The sequence below is a fragment of the Saccostrea echinata genome, unplaced genomic scaffold (assembly GCF_033153115.1).
Source record: "Saccostrea echinata isolate AGI-Se365-2 ecotype Australia unplaced genomic scaffold, CSIRO_AGI_Sech_v1 ptg000104l, whole genome shotgun sequence".
Lineage (NCBI taxonomy): Eukaryota > Metazoa > Mollusca > Bivalvia > Ostreida > Ostreidae > Saccostrea > Saccostrea echinata.
This window is the reverse complement of record NW_026889853.1, coordinates 174,567-201,900: the sequence shown is the minus strand read 5'-3', so window position 1 is coordinate 201,900 and position 27,334 is coordinate 174,567. Positions and strand designations below refer to the sequence as shown.

General features: G+C 32.7%; 1 long non-coding RNA gene across 4 annotated transcripts; it reads right to left on the bottom strand.

Moving 5' to 3' along the window:
• On the bottom strand, positions 1-27,334 carry LOC133177207 (uncharacterized). 4 transcript variants are annotated; one of them, XR_009719640.1, is made up of 6 exons: positions 27,189-27,334; positions 24,293-24,388; positions 14,624-14,728; positions 14,313-14,410; positions 2,982-3,054; positions 1-1,012 (listed from the first exon to the last, which is right to left on the bottom strand). It is a non-coding gene; the product is annotated as an uncharacterized LOC133177207 (long non-coding RNA). The 4 variants fall into 4 exon arrangements; XR_009719639.1 differs by lacking the exon at positions 2,982-3,054; XR_009719642.1 differs by lacking the exons at positions 1-1,012; positions 2,982-3,054 and adding an exon at positions 4,635-4,720.

Sequence of the window (27,334 nt, the reverse complement as noted above, 5' to 3'; positions counted from 1 at the left end):
GTTTGTCCAGGTAGAGCTTAGGAATGAACCTTGCTCCTTAAATTTTAACTGGGATACAATGCTAGGTATATAGTAAGAACTCATCTAGACTGTCCAGAAAAGCTAAAAAAATATTTAGCAATTTCTTACTTGCATGATTTCAAAAAATCTGCAATCTAACATTATTTCAAAAAAAATTTCAACACATTTTCTAATTTTCAACAAATTCAATGCACTATGAGACGATTTAACATTTCTTAACCACATACACTGTACTTAAAGTGCAATATACATGCATTATACTGTATGTTAAATCTTTACAGTTTTCTTCAAGTACTCTAATAGTATATGAAATATGAAGATTACCAACAGTGATCAAGCTTTAAAGTCCATTGAAACAATACATATTAAGAGCAGAGCAAACACAGACCTCTAAAAACACCAGGTGCAATGGAGGAGAAAGCATTTCCTGCCATGTGCTCCTTGACATGATTGGGCAAATGGAAAAATCCACAAACAATTCAGTGTAAACAATTTTGATGAAAAACATTAGTCAACATTCAACTTAATGATCGATTGAATTTGCTATAACAATTAATTTACACGTAAGTGTACACACATTATGCATACTAGATGAATTATTTCACAATATCCAAAATTGGACAATAATAGTTTCTAATCTAGCTAGACAACAGGAAATTTTCATTATTACTTAAATTACATGAAACTATTGAAGTCTGTGAGCTACAAATTATATCTAAAAATTATACACATTTTAACAAGTGTTTACAGTTGAGTGTATTTATTATACACAAATGATGACTTAGTAAGACATACTAGTAAAGTCCACAGATTGACTTCCAGATTTCAGCTCAAAGGCTTGAAGATTTTTAGTGGCTCTTTCATCATTTTTTTTTCACTGAATATTTTCATTTTTATTTTCAAGACGCTGTTTTTGTTGAGGTCTTTTAGCAGTTTGATGCAATCCAAGAACTCCAAGGGCAATTTAAGAACTCCTGAATTTCTTTCTTACCTGGAAAAAATAAAAATTTAAAAGTTTAAAATATATTCAACTTACATGAAGAAAACTAGTAAAACTAGTGATAATGTAATAGACCTTTCAGATGTTCCAAAGCAGCTACATGTATCTAATTAAAAAATATAAAGTTTGAAGTATTTAGAGTCACCTGTACTCTGAACAAGGGATATGTGTATTTGACAGACAGATGAATGAATAGACTGATCACTATAGAGCACCTTAGTCTTTTTTCAATAATCTTTATATTAGTGAAAATCAAATAGGAACTAGAGTGTTTCAAGGAACGTATATAACACCTGCTAGGTATTATCATTAAAGAGGTAAATAAATCTAAGAGTGGTCAGCTATTAATTTAATATTAGCATGGAGGTTCATGCATTTGCCTGCAAGGAAAAAAAGGATCCAAAAGTAAAAGACTGGGATAGAATCTGGCAATCAAAGAAAATATGGTTCCCCAGTCCTCAAATGAATAATTTAATTTAAATTATGAGGAATAACTATTTATCATTTTATTAATACACATGTAGGTGCTTCCAACAATCCTCGGAGGAAAGGAATTTCAGACTGTCTTTACTTTAATTGACATCACTTTGTCAGTCAACACGATTCATTGTGGAATACTGATCCCAATGTATTTTCATAGTATTTAAATATAAGTTTTTGTGGTAACTGAATTTCATACAGTTTCAAAGTATAGTATCATGAGCTCAAAAACATATATAAATGCTAATTATCAAAACCCTGCCTCTCAAAATTTTGGAGATATAAGGTGTGACAGACGGACAGACAGACACCAGGTAAAGTGATCTCTAAGTGTCGTTCTGCTCTGCAGTTGACACAAAAATGAAAGTTAGTCAATTTTTGACCATGTATATCACTTCAGTGATGAAAGGAATGCTGAAGTGGTAAGTCTATCCTAATTATTTGAAAATACTGCAACCCCATTGGTCAGAATATAATACATATGCTGTCCAGCCTTAATATCATTGGCATAAAGCAGCACAAAACACGATTTGATTGGATGGTGCAACTTGTTTTTCTAGGGGGCGCTGTTGCAACCCTGGAAAAGAAAACAGGACTGGGGCTTGCCCCTAGGGGGCACTTACTGACCGGAAGTAAACAAACAACAGAAATAGCAATACACTAGAAATATGTCCATAGGACATGTATGCCCGCCGAGTGTATAGTAATGCAACATGAAATTTTGTGTTAGTGTATGAAGTTTGATGAGAATATCTTGAAAAGTTTCTTTAAAATTGAAATTGAAATCTAAAAAAAATGGATATAGATGATAAATTCTCACCAAATTATGTATAGATGCATAGCCTTAGATATCAATATTTTAAATGGTTTTAAAACCATGCAAAATGCAAATTGAAGGAAAGTGAGGTCAAGGTCACAGGAAAGGTCAAAAGTTTTTGAAATAGTTGAATAGGTCTTACTAATTATATATGTATCAGCATATTAAGTTTGATAAAAAATATCTTGAATGATTTCTTTAAAACGGAGCTAGTCACAAGCGTGGCGCCATGGTTAGAGCGTCTGCTCTAGAGTCGCGAAGTAAGGAGTTGATCCTTATGTCGCAGGTTTGAATCCCACTGTGGGACATGGAGACCAGTCCTTCGGATGAGACCTTATAAACCAAGGTCCCGTGTCACAGTAGGTGCTGGCATGAAAAAGACCCCTCACTGCTCAATGGCCATGAGTGCAGAGTATAGGACAGAATTTGCAGCTTTCCACTGGCAAGTGGTGGCATCTCCATATGAGTGTAAAATTCTCGAGAGGGACTGCAGATTACCTGTAATGATTGACCAAACTCCCTACTAGGCTTTAAACTCTTCATTCTTGACCTGTATTTCGTCAAATGAGATTTTTCCAGTTAACTAAGGTAAAATTACTAATTGTTAAAACTGTAAATGATTTTTTTTTTTTTTTTTTTTTTTTTTTTTTTTTTTTTTTTTACCTGAGCCAGATTTTTACTTTTCTTAAAAGTGTTTGTATTTGACTGTTGGTTCCACCTATCTCAAGGAAATGATCTGTAAAAGTAAATGTTAGAAATCATAATCTGTTCTCTATCTACTATAATCATGAGAAAAGGTGTTGAAAACAAGAAGTCTGTGAGCCAATGCTCACTAATAATACCCCCGCTCTGATGTGAATACACAAGTTCAGTTATGGACAAACACAGTGATAACCAGGAAATTGACATCTGATTTGTAAAAACTGAATCCCAGCATATGGCATGCCTAAACAAAGAAAAAATTTCAAGCACCTGCGATGAGTAGTTGCTTAGAAAACTACGACCAAAATTTATTATGTATGGTACGGACAGACGCACGGATAAACAGGAAGTTGACATCAGATTTGTTCCAAAAATGAATCCTATTATATGGCATGCCTAAACAAAGATTGTGCTAAAATTTCAAGCATCTGCAATGAGTAGTTGCTGAGAAAACTACGACCAAAATTTGTTATGTATGGTACGGACAGACGCACGGATAAACAGGAAGTTGACATCGAATTCATACAAAAATGAATCCCACCATATGGCATGCCTAAACAAAGAGTGTGTTAAAATTTCAAGCACCTCTGATGAGCAGTTGCTGAGAAAACTGCGACCAAAGTTTGTTACGGACAGACAGACAGACGGACAGACAGACACACAAGGGTAAAACAGTATACCCCCCTCTCCTTCGGAGCGGGGGTATAATTAACAGATGGAGATAAAATCAGCAGTCATATTAAAGGCTTTTTTCAATAATCAATTTATTAGTGAAAATCATAAAAGTATAAGGCAAAACGGAAAAATAAATGTTGTCATTAATTAACCTTGCATATCTCTACAATTTTCTAATAAGAAAATTATACCCAATAGATGCAATATAATCACCCTTTGCCTGCCCCTAAATTAAATATGAAATTTTGATAGATTTTGATCTAGTAAGCAATTATTTAAAAAAAGGTTCTTTTAGAGGTGCCTAGGGTCGAAATTCATAAAAACAAAAAAAAAACCTACAAAAAACGTGAAAACCTATTTCTATCATACTGGTTTATATTTATTACAAATGTCCTCATAGTCAGCATAGCCCAGAACGATAGACCGCAGACTCTCACCATGAACATTTTTAGTGTCCTGGTTCGAAACCATTTGTTGGCACATTTTTATTTTTTCAAACTTTTTACCTGTATAAACACTAAAGAAAGAGTGCACTTATGGGCCCCGGTAAAATGTGAAAAAAATGAAGAATTAAATTAAGCATAATTTTCCATCTCAGATCATTAATTGATATCTAAACCATAAGATTCAACAAATTTTATCGCTGAAATTCATGAATATACAAAGAGCAAAGCCATACAATGTGGTAGGGGGTCAGCCGACATTCGTGATTTTCTATAGTAAATCGAGGACGGTCATTCATTTCAAAGCTTTTGTTTATTGTCAGCCTAACATTGTACAAACTTGTGCGATTGACAAAAAATGCATTATACATTTACAAAACTTGTGTGAAAGTAGGAAATTTGTACATGATTAGGCTTGTACTTAAAATATTAAAAATGTATGAAAAGTTCAATGTTTTTCCTTTAACAAGCAAGAGCTATTTACCTGTATGACCTATGTTGAACCCACCCGTGGAATAAATTATTTAAAATACTGGTAGTCACGTGAGTTCTACCCAGGTAAACATTCCTCAAAGATGCTCACTGTAAAACATAGCCACGTTTCATATCATTATATCGAAGTCAAGCCGTATAGAGAAGTTTGTATGTATTTGGTTTTAGGAACACGGGATGGTTAGTAGAGTTTAGTGTCGTTAAAATGTCATCATAAATAAAAGTTTCAAACATTTTTAACATTCATGCAAGACAATGGTACTGGTATTGAAAGCCACCTAAATACACTTTTTTTCATTTTAAAATTTACAGGAACTAATGATAATACTTATTGTATTATTTCAAATGCAAGCATGCAAATTTCTTAGTTTGATCAATATGGATAAAGGTATCTATACAACTTCATTCGATTTTTTTCTCGGGTAAAATAGCACAAGAAGTATCATTCGGCAAATGCACCTGTCAATGATCCACCATCAGATTGTTCAAGTGTCTTATTTAAATGTCTCCTCCCCTTGATTTAAATAAACGAAACTCAAAATAGGTTCGGTACGACTTTTCCGGATTTGGAGTATCTATAGGCATTTAAAAAACTTCATTTGTTTCAAATCCATGCTGATTTAGGTGATGTTTTAATGTGATTTTAATTAGAAATGTCCACTTGTGTTTAACTATTACCAGAAGAGAACAATTTGGTAATACATTCTAAAGTAATACGGCACTGAAAAAGGGCCCATTAAGCATTGCTTAAGTGCACTTGTCCTTTGATTTTTTAATACAGGCTTTTGCATTTTACTTAATATATTTTCTTCCTTAAATACATGTTTGGTGTTGATATAAAAGACATCTATGGAAATGCACATCATAAATTCTCTTTAACTAAACGCAATCAACCGGAACTAAACCTCATTGTAAGCACGAAAAAAAATCATGCCGAGCAATAATTGCTGTGTTTGCCTTTCAAGAACATAATGATGTGTAATAGTACTGTTGTGCCAGTGGGAGAGATACTGTTCTATGCAGTGTAGATGCAGTTCATTCCTCGGGAAAAATGTGTGCATTGGCGATATGTTATGCTAAAAATGCATGAGGGTTTTCAGATTAGAAAAGAATGTGGTAAGGTCAGTTAAGGTTTTATGTCCCGTTGCCATTACTCAGTCAGACATCAAGAATGACCCTCAAACAAAGGATGTATCATTCTGTAAATACTGAGGTAGGATCACATGAACACACAGTTGAGTAGAATGAAATATATCGAGATAACAATCAGTATTCAAGCTCAAAAGCCCATCAAAAAATACAAAAACACGGACCTCCAAAACATCAGAGGTGGGATCAGGTGCCATGGAGGAGTGAGCATCCCCTGCAGACCAGTCACACCCGCTGTGTGCTCCTTGTCACGACTGGGAAACAATGGAAAAATCCATACACAATTCAGTGTGTAAATAATGGCCTAACAATAAGTATGAAAAAGGTCAGTCAGCATTTTACTTAATGATAAATTGTATTTGCTGACAAGGTCATTGTATCGACCATAGAACTTACAAAATGATGACTTTAAACAAGACTGCTGATATTCTTGTTTCAGCAATTTGTTTGTCAATAACTTACCTCATTTTAAAAATTGTTCATACATAGAGGATGCTCTTGCGTATCGAATCAACTGAGAGATATAAACCCCGTATGCAGGTGATGAAGGTATATTGCTGAATAAGTAAGGGAAGTTGACGATTGAAAAGTTAAAGTCATCACGTTTATCATAAAGCTTGGTTGTTAGATTACCACTAATGTAGAACTAAAGCAATACATGAGAAACAAGAAACTACACACATGTGACCTAAAGTCAGTGACCGGAACAAATATCGATAAGCTTTTTCTAAAGACTGAAACCAATATTGGTCCTATAGGTCATCTCATATTTTTAACTAGAAGTGTTCCTTTGATATACTATATTTTACTTAATTTCTATAGACTTACTATACCCTGAAAAAAAAGGAAAACAGGAACTACCTGTTTAAATGACCCGACCACCAAGGCTAATCTAAAGTTTGTCCCTGCCTACCTGAAAAACAGACTGCCTCGGGCAGTCAGTAATTTCCAACTCTGGTTATGAGATGCTAAATGTTTAATATTTACAATTAAATGCTTATATTTACATTTTCAAATTCATGATAGATTGAGAAAGTCGATAAAATCATTTCTATATTATGTCTGTATACTGTATAGGGGGGAAATAACTCGCGGTGTTAATATTCGCTATATTCACGGTGTGAATAAATCCGTGAATTCAAGAAACAGTGAATAAGTTTCTCAATAACCTACATGTTATATTTGGAAATTTGAGAATAGGCTACGATAGGTAAATATACGTGCAGTGCATGGTCATTTCAGTAATTACGAATCGTACTTGTCATTCAATTATTTTAATTATCACGCTTGACATTAATTTAGATCACTCAGCAGATAATAACCTGTATTTGTAAAAAAAAAAAACTGTTTTAATAGCCAACGCTACATGTTTCATCAATCAAAACACTAGGGTCATGGGTTTTGAATACCCGTACGTAACTATGTTACGACGTTTATTTGTTACCTGCATTATCATGTTTTTATCGACATTTTGGTTTTAAAAAATTATTCAAATAACTATCGAACTTGCTGATGTATATATAAATCTACCCTGTTGTTCGTGAAGTGAATACATAATGCTGATTACTGCCTTCTAGCTATGCTATGGATTAAACTGATATAGACATTGAAGGGAGGTACATGTAACCTTTATTATATACCGATTCCGCAAATTCAACAAACCGTGATCGTGTCAGAGGAGAGAAAAACATGAAAATTACAACCCCTGAAATTAATCCCCTATACAGTACTTCAACCGAGAAATTAGTTGAAACTGGTTCCAGAAAAGAAGCTGAAAATGTTCAATAGTTTACAGACAATACTTGACACATGATGACCGAACAAAAACAGATAGCAATAAGTAATTTAAATGACTCAAGTGAATTATAACCTGTTCAATCTTAGATCCATCTTTTTTCTAATACGAGGGTTGATCCAAAAGTTCATGGAATTTAATTATTTCTAAAATTTGATGAAAGCAAACAATAGGCATATTTATAATATAGTCATTATGCAACAATACTGGAAAATTTCACCACATTCCAATTACCAATAAGGTCACATGAGCTTTCTGAACACTGATAGTTGTAAAATCCGGGGGAGACTTCGACGTAACATCAAGTTAAGTATGTCATGTCATGTTATAGGAGCATCTCACCCTCATGTTCAATTCAACTAAGTAATTCTACAGAATATTCTGCCTTTTTCTCCTTTTTCTCTCAAGAAAAGCCTGGGTATCCTCTCACACCAATCGACTTATCTTTATATTACAATCATATTTCAAAAATACTCCCCATCTTTCCATATGATGTTCCAATTTCAGTAGCAAAGTCCAGCACAGTAAGTCAGCGGTCAACATCCATCAACGCTTAATTTGTCTACGAGAAAAACAGACCCTCCAAAAGCAGCCACACCTTTAATCAACCTTCATGGAAGTTCTATTGTTCTTAAATTTCTCACGCCACTGGAAAATCAGTTGCTAAATGCATTTTTCTCCAGCCTGTATCAGTAGAATACCCCTTTAAGTCAGAGTGTTCCTAAGATTTTAACAAAACTTGTAACTTGACTGAAATGTGACGTTCTCTAACAATTAAAAGATGAACAAGAAATCATCAACTAATAATCTAAATATCAAGTTAAATCAGTAAAACTCTCACAGACAGGTATATTAGTGGTCAAGCAATCGTAATAATGACAAAATTCTCATTTTATTTGCCACTTAGCGCAGGTTTTTTCTTATTTCACGTATTAAGATTTAAAATGATAATGAACGAGTAAACGTCTCCCCTGCATTTTAAAACATCCTTTGCTATGGCAACTGTCATAGAGTTACTATCATTAATATTTAAAATATTTTTTTATTAAAAAAATTCAACAAGTGTCTATATTCTTATTTGTAATTTTCAACCACTTTCACTAATAAATAAATAAAATAAGAAGAAATTCCATGAACTTTGGGATCAATCCTCGTACATGTCAGTCATTAAATTTATATAATATACAGTATGCATAAGGGAGACCAAATGTATTATTACTGCATTAAGGAGACCAACCACTATCCATATGTAAATCAGTATTCAACCACTTTCACTAATAAAAAAATAAAATATGAAGAAATTCCATGAGCATTTGGATCAACCCTCGTACATGTCAGTCATTAAATTTATATAATATACAGTATGCAAAAGGGAGACCAAATGTATTATTACTGCATTAAGGAGACCAACTACTCTCCACATGTAAATCAGTATTCAACTGCTTTCACTAATAAATTAAAATAAATATGAAGAAATTAGTGATGAGACATCGGTTAATTTTCATAATCGATCATCGGTTGGAATTGGTTACTGCCTCTGATGTGATTTCACCGATTATAATCGGATTTCTTCATAGTTTTGTATACAAAAAGCAGACTATTACAATAATTTCATTTATTTCTTTAACATGAATATATAAAATACATAATATATTAATTTTCTTTGTTGTTTTGCTTCTTTTACACTTTCTAGACCTAAAAATATTTACAGTGGACACCCAACATGGCTGCCTAGTGGCAGAAAACGAACTTCAAAAAGTTGTGGGGGGAATTGATCACTCTTTATATTTAAGGTAAATGTTGACTAAGTTGCATATTTTATATCTCAAATAAAAGATACAATTAACATTTTTTGAATAAAAAGAATCAGCTGATTGATCAAACCAAAGAGCAAACACAGATTTGGCAGAAAAAAAAATTCACCCGGGGGTAAATTGAATGGTCGGGTTATTACAGGAAACAAAAATATTTTTTTTAGGCCCTATACAGTCAAACTTGACATAGCGGTCACCTTTATCCAGTGGTCACCTGTCCTATGCGGTCATTTTATTTCCTCCCAATGAATTTTCCTATATAATGTAACTCTATTAAGCAGTCACCTGCGTAACGCGGTCAGCGGTCGTCAAATTTCATGTAAAATTGCTGTTTTACCTCGTATATAGTGGCTATTTTGTCCGATCACGTGACCAGACCTAAAGTCAGGTGACTTTCAATTTTCTCACTAATGTAAATAATTGGTTCATGGAAAAAATAATTGGCCTTATTAAAACCATTTAAAATATTGGATAATTTATTATTTTTTTTAACAAAACAAAACAAGGGTGCTAGTGACCGAAAAGGTTATAAGGAAAATGGACGTACGAGAATCTTAATCTTATTGAATTGGAATCTGGTTTAAAAAATTCTGAGTGATACACAAGGCACCCTTATTTACCTATTCATTAATGGAGACAATAATTAGTTGTTTCCTAATTGTTAGTTCACGTTTGGCATGCCCAACTCCGATAGGTGTAATTGTGTAAACGCATGACAGGCCGTTTTTAACACATAGGAAACATATTATTTGTAGAAACCCTAATTAACTGTGTTTGTTTACACAATGTGTTCTGATTATCATGATTTTCAACTAGGTAAGATGACCGTTAGGATTAGTCACGCTTCATTGCTCACAACACCTGTGAATTTCATATATCAATTTGTATTATGCACTGCTTTGATAAACTGAGAATATTATAACTTGTCTGTTTATTACGCTACAATTTATGTACAGTGGCGCCTCGTTTATCCGGACGCCTCTGTCCCCAACGAAATCGTCCGGATAATTGAATCACATCTCAAAAAGCACTCGCTCAGCATGTACATTGTATATATGCACATTCTTGTTTCAAATGTGACAGCAAAGAAAAAAAACTTCTAAATTATATTTTAGTTTAGGCCACATAAATTTAAAATTTAGATTCTCATCCTAATTTGCTTAAAAATTGGGGTGGGTGGGCGGATTTTATTTTTTATTTTTTATAGTTGAAAGTATCAACAAAACATTCGTACACATAATTTTTACACTATGTTAATGCCAATATGAATAGATTTTATTGTTTTCATATTCTTTTAAATATCTACAGAAGATTCTTGTTATAGAAAATTAAAATATTTATAGTTTTATTAACAAATTATCAAGTACACAGATATGGCACACGCCAAATAAAATGAGGTGCTGATCTTAATAAATTGCATATGCATGTTTTCTCATCGGCCTTTCCCCAAGTACCTTATAGTCTTACCAACAACTCCTTCTGTTCTGTGTGATATATCACAGATTTCCACTGTCCTCATACATTCAATCGTTCTTGAGACTTGATATGTTCGACATTAAAATATATCATATTTGCAAAACAGGATTGTGTAAATCTGTAAAATATTCTACTGAAAAGCCTAGGCCTGAACAGTTTTAAGATTTTATACATTTCCTTAGCACTATTATTCTCTAAAGTCTTTGAACGATGTTTATTTTTTTTTAATGCAAAATCACATATAACTGGAGATCGGTTGATCATGTGTCATTTTCTTCGTCTGTTTTTACTTGGTTAAAATCTCATTAAAAAAATTGTTCATGCCAGTGATGGTATCTAGATGTGTTTATGTTATTTTTTGCTTTTCTGCCTTCTCTATACTGACAAATTATCTTTACCTTACATATTTAAACTGCTTTTATTGCCGATTTTCCTCCATTCTTCACATAGTCTTTTGCTATAAATAGTGCCACGCGACTTTTAATACAGACGGGAGATAACTCTTAAATTTTGACCCAGATTCTTGCTGAATAAAAATACATGATAATAATACGTTTGACACTCAAAAAGCAAAATAAAAAACAACGGGGCGGGGCACTTTGAGAGGGGCGGGCGGGGATGAGAATCTAAAGATTAATTTTACCTGGCCTTATTGTTTTAAAAGCAGTAATTGATTAAAGAAAAAAATATATTAAAATGTAATTTACACAATAAAAAAAATGGATGGGCAATTTTATGCTGAGACCTCCCATTTTAATTCACCTTCTCTTTGGCCTGTAACTTCATGGGCTGAGCAAATTTTGATCTACAGTTGTTTTATTCAGCCATATATTATAATTATTGAAGCTCATATGATATGACAGAACTGTTCAGCATCATCATTAAAAATGTTCAGATATAAACTAACCCCGTATATTCCCTGTATATTCATAACACAGGGTTACTATAAAATTAACTGCAAGCTTACTCAAACAAAGTATTAAAAACATTCGTAAACACAAGCCATCTTCATGATTATCAATATTTTTTGCTACAGACGCTAAGTTTGAATTTCGATCATTAAAAATACCTTGATAAACGTAATCAACTTCTGTACGTAACGCCAGTTTTATATATCTTTTCTAAAGCAATGGACGTTTGTAAACGGTAGAACATTAAATAGAGATATTTCTTCAGTTATGTACCTTTCTAAACTGTCTTGTGGGGAAAAAAGCATTTCAAATACATTTACGTTTTTTAGAAATGGAAAATAGTATTTTAAACTAACGCAATCAACACATGATCAACATGATAAAGAGCATTACGAAATCGCTCGTTATTTATTGTTCATTTTATTTACAACTCTCCAAAATTCTCATGAATTTACCGATGTACATACGGTTAGCAATATGATTTTGAACAGATTATTATTTAATTAATGCACAGTGTAAGCTAAATATTAAAGATATACGTGTGATTGAATTAGGGTAAACACATGCTAATTATAGACGCTATTGTTTGTAGGTCACAGGGAACCGCCTTCAAACTGACTGCATGACCAATGTTTTTACAACAATTAACACAAATGCAAGTGAAGTGTGAAAAAGTCGTTTTTTGAAAAATTACCGTCCGGATAAACAAGTCATTTTTCAATAAACTATTACGTTTTGTAGTAGAAATTGACCGTCTGGATACGGAACGCGAATTTCCAGATTAATGAGACAAAATAACGTGGAAAATATCGGTTCCCAAAATATATCGTCCGGATGGTGAAGCGTCCGGATAAATGGCGTCCGGATAAACGCGGCGCCACTGTATTGTTAAACATACAATTATCAAGACTAACTAAACTTGATATTTTAGAGGCAGTTTAGATAAAAAATAGAATTTATTTTATTCATGACACAACATGATAATGTAATTCTATAATAAAAGAAAGTTTTGTTGTTGTTTGGAGGGAGGATAATGCAATACCCTTATTAGACTCAATATATTTTTTGTTGGAGTCATCAAATTTATCTTGAACTTAATCTTGAGACTATTTAAATTTTTAAAAAATCTAACTGAGACCAATGATGTCCAAAACACATCTTTCTTTAATATTCTATGATGTAGTATTTTTAAAACACAAAATTAACATAACTTGGAAAAGAATTTTTCTTGAAAAAAAGATGAACCTCTTTTCAATGGTCACCTCTCTATAAAGGTCACTTTTAATGGTTCCCGCAGGTGACTGCTTAATACAGGTTTGACTGTATATGCATCTTCGGTTCTTAATCACCTCTGCTTCGTGCTAGTTGGCTAGTATCAGATGCAGATGCCATTTTCTTTCATTAAGAAGAAATAAATTTTAAACCAGAAATGGATAATTCCGGAATGTATTGTATTAGAAGTATGTTTCCGATGATCGATTATGAAAAACTATAATCGATCATCGGAATCGGTAGCATTTTTTGTCGACAATCGATGTTTTCTGATTATTGGTACAACACTAGAAGAAATTCCACGAACTTTTGGATCAACCCTCGTACATGTCAGTCATTAAATTTATATAATATACAGTATGCATAAGGGAGACCAAATGTATTATTACTGCATTAAGGAGACCAACTACTCTCCACATGTAAATCAGTATTCAAAACTTGAGATTTTAATACTCTAATAATTAACATGTTTAGTTACATGAACTAAATCTATTTACCTTTGTCATAACACAAGAACTGTTTTACATTCAGCCAACTTTAACATTACACATGCATACAGTGTATGCCATGCATTAGGAAGACCAGATGCATTATTTCAACATTAAAGAAACCAACTACAATGGAACAATTAGACAGTATTCCAAAATGTTCATTCCAATACCATAGTAATTTCCCTTAATTTGTTTGTATTTAGATGACTTAAATCAATTTATCTCAGCCAGAATTGGAACAAAAAAGCTAATCATAAAAGTGGCCAAACACATGAACAGACAGATGGACATGATGATTCCTATGCTTATATTCACCCAAAGTTGCCAAAGTAGAGCAGATGCAGTGGTTAGAGCGTCTACTCTAGAGTCGCGGAGAAAGAAGCTGATCCTTACATCGCGAGTTTGAATCCCATTGTGGGACATGGAGACCAGTTCTTCAGATGAGACAGAGGTATTAACCGAGGTCCCATGTCACAGTAGGTGCTGGCTCGATAAAGATCCCTCAATGCTCAATGGCCGTAAGTGCTGAGTATAGGACAAAAATTTGCAGCTCTCCACCGACAAGTGGTGGCGTCTCCATATGAGTGAAAAATTCTCAAGAGGGACGTTAAACAACAAACACTATACACCCAAAACTTTGTTTGCAGAAGATTTTGTGATACATGCTTTACAAGTATACATATTGTTCATAAGGGAATAAAAATGCTATAATATATCATTAAGGAAAGCAACTGATATTAAATGTGCACTTCTAATTGAACTAAACAAAATTACCCTTTGTCAGAATGTAGATTTATAAACAGGAAGGCTGTTTTTCTTCATTTTTTCCATGTCAGATTCAGACTGTTCTTGAAAAAATTCTGGCATACACCCTGTAAAAGTGAACAGTGCAGATAATAAAGAGCTTCTAAATAAACTGCATAATATTTAAATGATCCACTTAAAAGGGATAACAAACGCATTTAACTCCATCAAGGAGACCAATTGATATCCATATATATATAAATCAGTACATGTATTTTAATTGTGATATTTTAATATCCTAGTAATTTACATGTTTAGTTTCATGAAATAAATCTATTTACCTTTGTCCAATGACCAATGAGCACAAGCACTGATTTTTCCTCTTTTTTCTTAACGGAATCACCAGGGCCAGTCTGGGGTCCATATGATTCTGGCATATGTACACTCTGTAAAATGCATATTTGTACCATGTACAGGCATATGAACAATATTTCTATACTACATACATGCATCATTAAACTTAATAAGCTTTTTTTTCCAAAATTCATTATTCATATATAGTGTTTTGCTGTTAGCAAAATTCAACAAAAACTATACCATATATATACTTGCCTATAAGGTGGTCCACCTATAAGTCAGTTGTATTTTTTGAGGTTATTTTGGAGGGATTTGCTATTGACCCGCTTATAAATCGGTACAACAATTGACAATTTCAAATCAATGCTCTGATGTTTTAACCTGGTTTCAAAATACTAATCTTTTTATGACTCACCTATAAGTTGGACATAGAGTATATACAGTACCTGCATTATACATGCATTAGGAAGACCAAATGCATTATTGCAATATTAAAGAGACCATTGTGGCAAATGAAATCAATGTATGAATTGTATTCAAAACTACGGGTGTACTAATTTGTCTGAAGTATATCATGATATAATGTGATACACAAAGACTTTAACAGGATATGTACATATACCCACATGCCTAAATTACAACAGTTTAAAAATGATTAATTTTTTTTTTTTTTTTTTTTGTAAATTTCACTGTTTAATTTATGAAATATAAAATATTATTTAAAACCTACATTTATTAATATTGTGGGTCATCACCCCATTTTTTGTGAAGGAATCATGAAAGGCATTGTAATTTCAACTTGCTCACAGAGCAAGTTTTACACAGAGGACCAACTCTTTATTCAAAATTTAGTTTACATACTTAATTTTTTAACAATTAAGTTTAATGGGTTTAAAAAACTTCAAACTAGGTCAAAATATTTTGCTTTCTTAATATGGACAAGAAATGTTCTTTTGCTTAAAATCACCTTAACTTCAGATAAAAAAATCAAAAGCCTGAAAGGCTTCAATGACGTCGAAGAAGAAAAACAATTTCAAAAGATCATTTTGAAATTGAAGATAGCAATAAGTCAAGTGAGTAACTCAGGAGACATAATAAAAAAAATAGTTTAAACAAAATATCACAATTACAGTGTGGAGCCTTATGTCATGGTCCGAATGGAGCAGGGTTCAAATTGACCAGACACCGTCGAACACCTTTTCAGTCAGTTGAAGAACTATGAAGGATTTCATGAATTTATATAATATTTTTTCTAATTGCCAATGTCAAAGCATTGTATTAGTGATTGCATCTAAACTACAACCAAGACTCTGTTCTATTACAATGACGATCGAGTTACGATCGGGCGTGGTATACGGTATACTGGGAAATGGAGAAATACAGCAATACTGGTCAATATCATCGGTTTTTAGGATAGAGTTGGTTAGAAGATTGTATAAGTAAAGCTAAGATTTAGAAATTCAATCTTTTTTTGTCTTGTAGTATTCGTGTTTATGTAATTTTGTAATTATTTTACCTCCTGTTGTGTTGTTTATGTTACACGGTTATCGTTCCGAAATGTTATTCATGTCATTCAACGCACCCTTTCTGTAGAAATTCATCCGCAACAACCATCACGTTTTTCTTGTGTGAGAATAAAACATAATATTGTTGTTTGCAATAGAATTAATTGATAATTGATGCAATTTTATTTTCAAGCTATAATTCATTTTGAGCGTTTTCAAAGAAATTGGTTTATAGCTATTGCTATTTTCTATTGCGGATGCATCGACTGACACATTTGGTCGCGTACATATCCGGTCGCAATTTCAACTGGGCGCTTGCTAGATGACGTTCGAGCTCCAAGAGCTCGACGTCATAAAAATGCACTGTGCTCGTCCTCTTCAAATGCCTTGTTTGTAAATAACTGATAAAAAGGTATATCTCACAAATGCTTCGTTATTACAAATGTCTTACAGTAAATATATGCATCACCACAACTTATTTCATTAGTAAGAATAAACCCTTAAGCAATGAATATAAATGCTGAAAAGTGGTGCATTGTTAGGAGTTGATCCTACTACACAAGTTTTGAGATTATCTCCATTGGTGCACTCTTTTGTTACAGAGGGGAGTTTTGTTTCCACGTTAGCAGGCAGGTGGGACAGTGGCATCTCAATATGAGTAAAAAAATTCTCAAAAGCAATCTTGAACATAGAAACTAACAAATAAATGCTGAAATGATACATCGTGATATGTAGGTATATAGGGTTGGGATAATACACAGACCTTATGATATGATACATATAAAATTTCAAAATGATTTATAAATCATGATTGTCAAATGTCAATAAATAACACAATAAAGTAGATTCATCATTTAGTGTAATGGCTAAGCATTTAGATTTGTTGTGTTTCTCATATATTGAAACTTTGAATGACACAGTTTGAAAACAAGCTGTCTTCTCTGTAGTAGCGGCACTGGCTAGTGAAGAACCCAACATGTTCCAAAACTCGTAATAATGGCCTGATTTGAATGTGTAAGATACAGTTGCAATGCCAACCATGCCGAAATTTTCATTTGTTTATTTTTTAGTTATTTTATGAACCAGCAATAATTAGGGCTGCATCAAATATATCGATACATATCTAGATTAATGAATATATTGTATCAAAAACAAGAGGCCCATGGGCCACATCGCTCACCTGAGCACACTGGCTAGGAAAAAGCACAAATCACTTCAGTATTGAAAAGTTTAAAAGGGGAGGGGGCTTGGATTTTGAACTACCTGAGGATGCTTTCATATCAATATAACAAGTGGCTTTACTGTTCTTGAGCAGAAGATTTTTAAAGATTTTTTTCCTATATATTCTCTTGTTAAAAATTTGATCCCCCATTGTGGACCCTCCCTAACACCTCCCCCCCCCCCCATCATTTGAACAAACTTGAATCTACACTACCTGGGGATGCTTCCATATCAATATGACTAAACATGGCTTTTCTGTTGATGAAAAGATTTTTTTCCTATATATTCCTATGTAAAAATTTGATCCCACATTGTGACCCCACCCTACCCCTGGAGTTTATGATTTGAACAAACTTGAATCTACACTACCTGAAGATGCTTCCATACCAATATGACAAAACATGGCTTTGCTATTCCTGAGAAGAAGATTTTTCAGGTTTTTTTCCCCTATATATTCCTATGTAAAACTATGATCCCCCATTGTGGCCCCTTCCTACCCCCAGGGGTCATGATTTGAACAAACTTGAATCTACACTACCCGAGGAAGCTTCCATATCAATATGACAAAACATGGCTTTGCTGTTGACCTGAGAAGAAGATTTTTCAAGTTTTTTTCCCCTATATATTCTTATGTAAAACTGTGATCCCCCATTGTGGCCCCACCCTACCCCCAGGGGTCATGATTTGAAAAATCTTGAATCTACACTACCTGAGGATGCTTCCATATCAGTATGACAAAACATGACTTTGCTGTTCTTGAGAAGAAGATTTTTGAAGTTTTTTCCTATGTATTCCTATGTAAAGCTTTGATCCTCAATTGTGGCACCACCCTAACCCTGGGGGTCATAATTTGAACAAAGTTAAATCTACACTATCTGAGAATGCTTCCATATCAATATGACTTAACAAGGCTTTGCTGTTCTTGAGAAGAAGATTTTTCAAGTTTCTTTCTGTATATATTCCTATGTAAAACTTTGATCGCCCCTTGTGGCCCCACCCTACCCCGAGGGGTCATGATTTGATACAAACTTGAATCTTCGCTACCTGTGGATGAATCCACATCAATATGACTAATTGTGACTTTGTTGTTCTTGAGAAGAAGATTTTTCAAGATTTTTTTCTACATATTTCTATGTAAAATTTTGATCCCCCATTGTGGCCCCACCCTACCCCTGGGGGTCATGATTTGTACAAAATTAATCTACACTACCTGAGAATGATTCCATATCAATATGACTAATTGTGGCTTTGTTGTTCTTGAGAGAAAGATTTTTAAAGATTTTATTCCTATAAATTCCTATGTCAAATTTTGATCCCCCATTGTGCCCCCCCCCCCCCCCCCCTGGGGGGTCATGATTTTGTACAAACTTGAATCTACACTACCTGAGGATGATTCCATATAAATTATGATTAATTGTGGCTTTGTTGTTTTTAAGAAAAACAATTTCTAGATTTTTCCTACATATTTCTATGTAAAACTTTGATCCCCCATTGTGGCCCCACCCTACCCCTGGGGGTCATGATTTGAACAAACTTGAATCTGCACTACCCTGAGGATAATTCCATATCAATATGCCTAATTGTGGCTTTGTTGTTCTTGAGAAAAAGATTTTTAAAGATTTTTTCTATATATTCCTATGTAAAACTTTGATCCCCCCTTGTGGCCCCATCCTACCCCTGGGGGTCATGATTTGAACAAATTTGAATCTACACTATGTAATGAAGATCTCACCTAAGTTTCAACTTTTACAGCCCAGTGGTTCTTGAGAAGAAGATTTTTAAAAGATACCACTTAATTTTCTCTAATTCTTAATTATCTCCCCTTGAAAGAGGGTGTGGCCCTTCATTTGAACAAACTTGAATCCCCTTCACCCAAGGATGCTTTGTGGCAAGTTTGGTTGAAATTGGCCCAGTGGTTCTTGAGAAGAAGATGAAAATGTGAAAAGTTTACAACAACAACAACAACAACAAAGACGACAGACAACGGACAAATTTTGATCAGAAAAGCTCACTTGAGCCTTTGGCTCAGGTGAGCTAAAAATAACTTAATTCCAAAACATTTTGGGCAGGCAGTTTTTTTATGTAATTCTGTGAAAAAGTTGGGAATTTCAATCACCACATCTTCGCTAGCCAAGGGTTTCTGATACGCTACTCTCCTCATAAACCCTTGGCATACGGTGCTGACAAAAGACGGGATTGCTTTTGTCACGTGATCATGATTCTTACCAGGTACGCACAGATTGCGTCATCGAGAGAAATAAAAAGCGTATTTAAAAAAATTTTGTTTTTAAAGAATAATTAACAAGAAGGTATTGAGTTATGTTAATTTGTTATTTAAACATGTAAAAATGCAAATCTACATCTTCAGTATAGATTCTTAATCACATCTTTTGCACGTTGCTTTAGAAATTGGATGACACCATATTGCTATTCATAGAATGGCATGTTATCCTACGGATCATTGTTTACTTGCGTTTTACATTACCGATATTAAAGAGTCAAGATATATCCCGAACGCAAATATCGTCATTTACAAAAAACAATTGCTGATTGGTCGAACGATGTCGATCAACTCCAATCACAACTTGAGAAAAAAATCTCAACTTTTTTTAACACCGTATGCCAACCCATATCGAAAATGAATACAAAAATAATACAAGAAAAAAATACTAAAATAATACAAAAAAAGTATATTTTTAATGACCAAATTTGGAACCCTCTAAATCTTGGTTCCAATTTAGGTCAAAAATAATAGACTTTTTAAAAGCCAAACACAGAAAAATATATTTTTAATATACTTTATTTTTTCGAAATAATACAGAAATGATACACATGACCTGTAAAAACGTATTGTTTTTGTACTTTTGTATTATTTCTCTATTTTCCTCTCCAAAGTATAAAAATAATACAGTCCATAGAAAAGTATAGAAAAAATACAGAATGTATTAATTTTGTATTAGCATATATTATTTTTGTATTTTTTCACCTTTAAGAATTAAAATACAAAAAAAATATAGAATATATAAATTTTGTATCACATATATTATTTTTGTATTTTTTCATCTGGAACAATTAAAAGTACAAAAAAGATATAAAATATGAAAATAATACAGTACACAAAAAAGTATGAAAAAAATATAGAATGTATTAATTTTGTATTAATATGTATTGTTTTTGTATTTTTATCAGCATGAAGGATTGTATTTCAAAAATATCAAAAAAGTACAAGAATAATAGACAAAAAATACATTTAAATGCTTAAAATAATACAAAACAGAGTTTTAAAAACTACAAAAATGATCATGGGCAAAAATTGTTATTTGAAGAAAAGGGGTTGGAGATTGAGGTTCTTAATAGCATCTATTGATTGTTATTCAAAAATCTTTTATTTATTTGAAATATTTGTTAAATAACAATTTTAGTAACTCAGATTACCTTAAATGTACAAATAGCTAATTAAAAAGTAATTAATGTGGCCAGGCTACTGATTCAGCTACCAATTGTAGTCTTGATCTTTCTTTTTACATATAATCTGCTCTTCAATAGTCTTGATATTTTTCACAAGTTTAACTAATCCTGTTTTCTTTGTACTTTTACCAAATGTTTCAATCTCTCTACTTTTGTATGGAAAAAGGTAGAGGAGTGTTTACTTTGTTGCAGAAGTCCATCTTCAAATCACACAACCTGTCATCTCATCTGATTTCATCACTGTGAAATATAGAACAGAATGATATAATAATAAAATTTAATGAACCATTACCTCAACAAAACACACATTTTCACATCCAAAATAATTCTATATAGATTTTGTTTAGCTCACACACCTGCAATACTTTCTTGAGAGGGATCTTCTTCCTCCATGACTAATCAGCTTTTCTTCAATGTTCTGCTGACTAAAATTAACAATAATTATAAATTGAAATTCCAAAAGATCCAGCGGAGTTCACCAAATTCCATACAATTGTACCATTGATATTACTTTTCTTTAATCTGGGGTTTCTTAGGGGACAACCATTTGATTTGACAATCTGGAGAAGAAAAAGGGGGGGTGGGGACTGATTTATAAAATATTTTTAAAAAAATATTTGTAATAAACAATCTGTCCTTGAAAATGTTGAAAGAGTAAACAAAATGTGTGCCCCAATGTTATTTAAATAAACTGCCCCCCCCCCCTCGAAAAAATTTGAGTTTATACAAATTACAGAATTGTTTTTGAAGGGAAAATAAATAATTTGTCTCTGGTAAACTTGAAAAAATTGGAATGAATTAGAACTAGGAAGCCAAAGGCTTGAAAATTACCCCCATCTTCCACCCCTCCCTCCCCAATCAGAATTTATCACAAAAACCCTTGTTCCCCACATGGCCAATAACCGTACTATTTTATCTTTCTACAATACTACAAAATGGGTAAAAAGGCATTCTTTGTTCCTCTATCTTTGTACTAAATTATTATTTAAAAAACTGAAACTTTAATGTGCTAAAATATACATAATCTTACCGCAACTGTCGTTGTTTACACCAGAAAAGTCCGGATATGATGCCTAAAAAACGTCAGTCTCCTTATGTATTTGCTTTCCTTGGTTCATACATATGATCCTGTGTACCATAATTATGCTGAACTTCTGTTTTTCGATACATTTTACTTGCGAGCAAATGAGAGTTTATTCAAAATCACCTCCAGCTTTCTCAACACGTCCCGGGAAGAATTTTCAAAATGGCGTGGGTGAAATATTGTTGACCAATCAGAGAACAGTACGGAAGAGTTTTAAAATCTGACCAATCATATTGTGTCATATATACGAAAATTACCGATGTTGAGATCGGAACAGTTAGAGAAAACATATTTACATGGTTTTAAATATCTTGAATCAATTGAACAAACCTAAAATTATGTTAGAATAAACGATGTTCAATTTAATCATCAGAATCATTTTTTTTATTCCTTACGGAATTTACCGATTACGAAACATCGTTATTTCCGGTCATCATTTCCGCTGAGAGCAGCCATTTTTACATTCAAGTTGACCTGTGAAGTAGACCATAAAGTTCAAATATAATGATCAAAACGAGCGGGAGATACATAATATATAGCCTTTTTGACGGACAACTTAACTCATACATACGGTACCAGAGATTGTAATAATGTTTAACAACTATCCTTTACACCAATTTCACAACATTTTCTATATTATTTTATGATATTCTTTCGTAATAATTTCTTATTTAATTTTTTTTTTAAAGCGGATAGTTAAATAGTTCTATTCCATGTAATTGTAATACGTACTGAATTAAATATAATGTATACTAAATTGAGTTGTATAGTCAAGAAAACATCGTAGGTACTGTAATTAGTGGAACTCTCCATGTTGCTTGTTTTTGTTTTGGTTGGGATGTGTTTTCACGGGTAAATCATGTTATTTATTTGAGTAGTATAACATGTACTCGTCTATTGTTAGCCTGCAGGTGGCCACCTGTGCTGTTGGCGATAGTTGTAAACACTCGATTGTAAACCCGCTGTAAAATTTCCAACACAAAAAGAAAGTCTGAAACTCTGAAACTTCAAAATTTACCGCGTGTTTACAAGTATCATGTACAGCACAGGTGTCCCCTTAGACGTATCTATCTCTTTCCAAATGACAATTTCACACCTAGTAAAGACATGTTTTAAAAATGAAATTGTTTAGTTAAAAAATTTAAACTACTGAAGTTTTCTGTTCTAAATAGCAATTAAATGTAAATAGTATAAAAGCAACCTTTATAGCAGTGGTCTTAATTAATAAAATCTGAGAAAAAATATTAATTCCAACAGACTTATTGCAAGGACATTCTGTAAATTTTCCTAAGTTCAAAGAAATACAAATTTCAGTAAAAGAAAACACGAAGTCCAAAATAAATATTAAAAAAATACATACTGACTGTGTAGTATTTTTGGAAAAATTATTAAGTCCAAATTTAATACAAAAATAATACAGACTTACTGTATGTAATTTTCTGTAAAATTACTAAGTTCAATTTTAATACAAAAATAATACAGATTAACTCTATGTAATTTTCTGTAAAATTACTAAGTTCAATTTTAATACAGAAAAAATACACTTGAAAAAAACTAAGTCCACAAAAATACAAAAATGATATACTGAAAATAATCTAAGTCCCAAAAAATACAAAAATAATACCCTGTAAAAAATCAAAGTCAGATTTTAATACAAAAATAATCTACCTATTTGTTGGTGATACAAAAATAATATATTTTTTCTGTATTAATTTTAAACAATACAAAAATGATTGTATTAAAAATATATTAAAAATATACTTTTATGTATTATTTTTTGATATGGGAAGGGCTTATGAGGAGAGTAGCGTATCAGAAGCCCTTGGCTAGCGAAGATGCAATCACCAAAGATTATATTTAACTGTTTTGAATTAAAACTGATCAAAAATGATATAATCATTAAGGAGGTAGCACATCTTAGATGATTATTACAAAATCATAAAAATACATAGACAACTTTACTTAACATGTTGATTTTACAGTCAAGAAAAGTTTGAATTTGAAGTGTAATTTTTAAAAACGGTGAGACAAAAAATTAAAAATGAGTAAAAAACAATTATTATTCTTATAAAATTCATGCATAATGATTTATAAGACTTTTTTGACAGAATTGTTAAAGAATTCAATATATTGCATATCGCATTAAAAATGTCTTTCTTTCTTTTCTTTTTTTTTGCTCAATACACAGCCCTAGCAAAAATGATATACAACAAGGACTTTGATTGGATTATTAACATTCATTCAATTGATCATAATTATTAACTGTTATTGCACTTTCATTTTCAAAATGTTTTAGGTACATTGTTTGTTCATTCTTTTGCATTGATATTATAATTTATAAAAGAGTATTTTAGCAGAAAAAATTATCAATTTACCTTTCTTGGAATAAAGACATGTTGACCCTTGAGCTGAGATTTTCTCTCTTTCCATAGATTTGTTACACTGGGGTCCACATGATTCTAGCAGAGACCCTGTAAAAAAGGACTTAACTATGGAAAAGCATGAAGAATATATGCCTATTATACATATCTTAAATTCTAATGAAAACAATGTTTTCTAATTAAGATCCATATATTTCTAATGATTGACATAATACAAATTCAAAATAAAATATGCATGTCTATATTATACACTGTACCTTAAGCAGACCAATTGCATTTTTACATCCTTCAGGAGACCAGCTTAAATCAATGTTTGAGAACTACTTGTGAGAACAATAAATTTGTCTACTTTACAGTACTAAATGTACATGGAATCTATAGGATCATGTTACTTTAATTGACCTGCCTTAGTTCAACACAGTAATCTAACAAAGAAATTGAGCCAAAACAACATTTTAAGACTTTTTGAACAGTGCATGTTCCTATCATTTCAAAACCATTACCAGTAAAAATGCTAATATAGGAAAATGATGACAATTAATTAATATTGTACTTTCAGGTATACTAGATGAATTAATCTGATTCGTCAAGAAACATTTGTTAAAAAGCACTATTATCCGCTGAATAATGAAGCTACGCCCAGTGTCGCAACAGTCAACATTGCTTGACGACGGGTGATATTCCAAAAAATAGTGACAGTGACTGCGCAGATTTATGCGCTCAAGGTTCACTATTATTTGTATTTGTATAAAACATTCAGTATAATATAATAAATATTGCATGTAGTTGAGTGTAACATTGAAAATTTTCACCCCTCGAAAACCAAATACGTCAAAAAGGGGATGGGTTTCTTTTCCAGCTTCTACATAATTTCGCCCCTGCAAAAACTGGTATAGACCTTGGAAATGTTTAAACGGGCTAAGAGAAATCAAATGCATCAAGAGTACTTTTATTGTTTTTACCCAAGTTACATGCCAAAAAAGATTCAGAGAGACGTCACATAAAGTTAACGTTGATTTGAACTGAAGTTAGGGTGTCAAAAGTCATTCACGTCCAAAAGTGACATTGATCATGTGTGGTAGATAATAAACTCCTACGAGCTAAATATGCTGCCATAATCAAGTGAGGATCTTTCCCTAATCCTATATATAAATCCATTTACTATATTATATGCACTTAAGCAGCTGTTTATGACATTGTAAAATTATATAAACAAGACCGGTTTATATAATTTATATCAATTTATATAATTAATAATATAATTTATATAATTTTATCAAGATAAGTGTATGGGGTAGAGGGAGCAGACATTGAGAATCAATGTTGTCGGACCTCATGAAACTAAATTAACAGTCTTCCAAATAACCCGAGAGTCCAATGCCAGGGACCTGTTAAATTTGCAGCCGGGCATGTAAAAATTGCCAAATTACATGTCCGAAGAGGGCATATGTGAATCTTCTTTCATTGTATGATCTTTACTTGCCATTTATTCTGTCCTACCCCCATTATTTGCTTAAACGTTGCTGTATGCAATGTCGATGGATTGCCTGTCTACATTCTCGATACGACCTGTCAAATGATTGTCAATCTAATTATTGAAGTGTTTAGTTTAACCTATTTGTTTTCTCGAAGTTGCTTGCTAAATTACGAGATGTTCATCAATGCCACATACTGTGGCACTACAGTCATGATCCCATTTCTGAAATTCAGTTCAGCTAAACCGGCCATGACCAGCATGCAACTCAAAAGTTATTTATGAACAAAAACGCTTTAGAGAATGGCAATCACAGGCCATGGTTGGTTTACGACGCTGAAAAAATTAATATGAAACCTTTATACCTAATGGTTTTTTTTTTGTTGCACAATACTGGTAAATGTAAGAATTTTGAGTAGGACATGTACAAATTTGAATGGGCTGGGAAAAAATGATAGGTCTACATGCCCGAAGGGCATGTGCTGAAAAAGAATTGTTGTGAAGACTGAACTAAAGCGACAGCGCCGGGTGATCATATAAAGTCCCCTTTATTACATAATAATTTGGCAAATTATCAACACATCAAGCTAAAATTTCCAACATATCTTAATGGTGAGAATTTTTCTTTTTTAAGTTGAAACCTCGTGACCTGTGAAAAAAAATGAAATTTGTATCCCATCTAAAGTCTTAAAATGTATCAAGCTAATTTTTCGATACAAATTTGCGGTTGGGGTTATAAATGAAGGATAAAACCAGAGACCTTGGAATGGAATACTCGGAAGTCTCTGGTTTTATTCTACCCCCAACTGGAAGTTGTATCCCATCTAAAGCCTAAAAATATATCGAGGTAATTTTCGAGGAATAAATGAGTGGTTTACAATAAAGAGGCTCGACCAGAGACGTCTGAAACGATTTATTTGACAAGAAAAAAGTCTCTTGAAGCGAACGATGTCATTTTAATAATTTAAAGTAGGTTAATGATTGATAATGATACATGAACAAAATACGAGCTTGAAGCGGGGGTGCCTGAAATTGAGTTAGACACCTTGTGGTAAAAATAAGTAGGGGTGCACCGTATATGAAACAAGTGCCTGTGATTGATAGTCTGAAATTTCTCTTCACCTAAATATTAAAACCTTGCAGTGATCGCTATAAATCTATACAACAGTCAAGTTACATACGGTAAACTAACATAAAAACAAGATTACAACAGTCATGATTACAGAAGGTATATTTTGAAGACGCTAGGTCAGTAAGTGAATGTAAACAGGTAAACACATGTGGGACAGTCACCGCAAATAAATGAACCACAAAACGACTTATAACATTAAAATGTAAATATTCATATGCACACAGATTTTTGCATAATAATGATAATTTTTAAAAAGTGTAAATTAAAATATAAAATAAACAAACCTCAAACCTTGTAACAAGGCTTGTTTCCCTGCAATCTTATTCTGGTTCTGTGGGACTCACGTAGGACTCATGTGGGACTTATTTTCTCCGTCACGTCCGTGGGACTTGTTTTAGTATCAGCGTTCTGGTTCTCTGTCACTGAAAAT